Below are 3,320 nucleotides of genomic sequence, written 5' to 3'. Positions count from 1 at the left end.
AATTTGAAGTCTCTGTCTCTTTTGAATATGAAAATTTAAAAGTTTAAAAACCTTATGATATATATATATATATATATATATATATATATATATATGTATGTATGTATGTATATGCGTGTGTGTGTGTGTAAATGTAATCAAAGTAATCATTCTGTCTTTAGAAGCGTAGAAAACTGGTATTCTACTTTACAATTAAGAAGATATCTTTTTCTGAACGCAGAGTTGCCGTTACAACACCAGAAATGCTGGATAAGTTTCCCTTACATGCACTGAGCCGGAGTGTTTGAGGGATATGGATTCGAGTCTAATAGCTAGTTGCTGACCAATTTTTGCACCTTGTAAGTGTAATTTACTCAATATTCCTCCTGTTGTAACGGCAACTCTGCGTTCGTGCGTTCGGAGAGAAAACATCACCTTTTTATTTGTGATAGATAGATAGATAAATAGATAGATAGATAGATAGATAGATAGATAGATAGATAGATAGATAGATAGATAGATAGATAGATAGATGGATGGATGGATGGCTGGATGGATAGATAGATAGATAGATAGATGATAGATAGATAGATAGATAGATAGATGTTATGAACTACAGAGTGGGGCACAGAGGATGGACGTTTTTGAAATAGGTTTTACTGAGCACCAGGAGGAGGGAAATATGCCCTAAAGGTACCATTCCGTCTGTGGTGTCTTAGAATATTTTTCCTTTTAACTGGAGCCACTGTGGACAATAGAGCATCGTGTGTTTGCCTACACAAGTTACCTAAAGAATAACGAGTCTGTCACAGCAGTGCAGTGTCAGTTTCTTCAACATTCACCGAAATCATGCTGTTCCCACCAGGAACACAATCTTACGTTGGATGAATACAATTAGTACAAGAGGTACTCTAATGAATGGGAGACCAGTGGGGGTGCCACGAACGGTATGGACTTCAGAAAATGTGGAACACCTCACAGAAGTTTTGATACGGAGTCCGAATCACTCTACTCGGTTGCATTCCATTCAATTTGGCATCGGTAATACATCGGTAAGTCGTATTTTGCATGAAGACCTGCATTTCCACCCATACAAATTGGTCATTGGGCCATAGTTTGAACAATGGGACTATGCACAGAGCAATGCCGGAGAGAGTTGAGGTTAACTTGCAAGAACGCCTTCAGACATGCATCAATAAAAACGGACACCACATGATGGATGTTGCTTTGCACACTTGATTTCAAGAAATGCTATTTCAATACGAACACATTGATGTCAATAAAATTTGTTTGCATCTAAAATTAATGATTTTGTGAATTTTTCACTGCCCCACCCTGTGTAATATTCTATCATTAATCCCTTACTACAATAGGAATTAGCAAATAAAAACATAGAAATCATGTATTGTATCGAGTAGGAAAATGAGGCACAATGTCGAGTGAGGTTGGTGGATGGATACTACCTTTACCTCATATAAAACAACCCATCCTTTTTCTTGGGAAACCATGTTTAACAGATCAGACAGCGAGTTGAAAAATGTTTGAATAAAAGCCTTCTTTTGAAATGGTTTACCACAATTTTATTCAAACTATGTCTAAGTAAATGCCAATGCGTTCACGTGACTCCACTATATGGCCCAACTGAGCAAGATTATATTTACTGGAAATGAGTGCTATAAATCTACATAGCAAAAGCAAAAGTTCCATATGAATCAAACTTAAATTACACTTCGTCCACTGCGGAGCAATAATCTACTCCATTGTCGAAGAATCAGAAACATTATAAGTAGAAATAGAACTGTAATTTTATCAAGAAAGGTTCAGCCATAATGACGCATCATTATTAATGGTCTGCCCTAATTGCAGACCGTTAATACTGGGCTTAACTCACAATCAATTAGGCAAAAACTACTCGAGTCATCGGACGATATCTTAGAGACGCTCTAAAGCTTGCTCAAATCATGGAGATGGCTACTGAGAACATTAGCCGCCTATGGCAAGACCCAGCCAGTAGCGATCAATCACTCCTTTTTGCAGTCGCGAGATCGGCATGCTTCTGGTGCATTGGAGACATCCATAAGAAATTCAACGCCCAACGACGAACTCTACTTGCAGAAGGTGTCACAAGAAAGGCCACTGGAAGGTCTGGCTTTTTAAAAAGTAACCAAGAAACAAACAAAACCCACCAAAAATAGCAGTTGTAATGGAGCCTTTTAACAGTCACAAAAACGGAACAGGGCGTCTAGTACCCGTTAATATTTAGGACAATAATGAATAGGCCCTTCAAGAGAGGGTTGCTGACAGGAAAGTTAGAGAAGCGAAGCTTCTTGCAGATGGGAGATTACAATGCGATCATACCAACCCAGAAACAATTTAGACTAGCCCACAACTCAGTAATGAAAATTGAAGACAATTTCAGTAGCAAACTGGGAAATAACACTTATAAGATTAATTCTCTCGTGGCCGACCTCTTCGTAGCCCCAATCATCATCAGAATCTATATCCCCAGTGAGCACTCCGTAGTCACAATTGTTGTGAAGGGCACACACGAACTTGTGTGAATTTGCATATCCACATCAAGCCTCAAACGCATTGCGTATGAACTACTTCCAGGCATTAAGACATCTAAGCACAAACCAATCGCAATAACTTCAAAATGCAGTTCTAGAGACGCAGTGCTAGAGTAGCATAGTTTATTAAGCACGAAACAGACAAGTTGCTTTCAGAGGACATAATTCAGAAGAAAAATATAAAAGATAAGATATGAGAAATAAAGTAAACGTAATGATAGAACTATCATAAATGGGTTTTGTGAGTGCATATATATGGGAGACAGAGGAAAAAGAGAGAGCGAGAAGTGAAATGGAATAAAGATAGGATAGGGGTAAAGGAGTAAAAATAAGAATAAAAATAAGATTAAAATACCAGTAAGAGTAATGATAGATATGCGTCAGTATTACATCAGAGTGAGAGGTCAAACGTTAAATTTTCAGTAACAAAGGACAATATTGTGGTGGGTAATACAGATATTTCGAATTATATTTCAAGGTTAATAGCAATTAAATGATACGAGACAAAGGATTAAGAATTACATTTCAAAATTAAAATTAAAATTTCAAAAAGAAAAGAAAGCCTACCTATCTTATAAGATGCTTCTGTCGATAGGGAGGTAGAAGAAAATGAGGAAATCGTACACGCACACACATACATATACATACATATATATATGCATATACATTCATATATAAATACACATATATGCATACGCACACAAAAGCGAACATATACACTTATACACATACACACACACACATACATACATACATATATATATATATATA

This window comes from Octopus bimaculoides, chromosome 3 (genome assembly GCF_001194135.2).
Source record: "Octopus bimaculoides isolate UCB-OBI-ISO-001 chromosome 3, ASM119413v2, whole genome shotgun sequence".
NCBI classification, from domain to species: Eukaryota; Metazoa; Mollusca; class Cephalopoda; order Octopoda; family Octopodidae; genus Octopus; species Octopus bimaculoides.
This window is presented reverse-complemented; position numbering follows the sequence as displayed.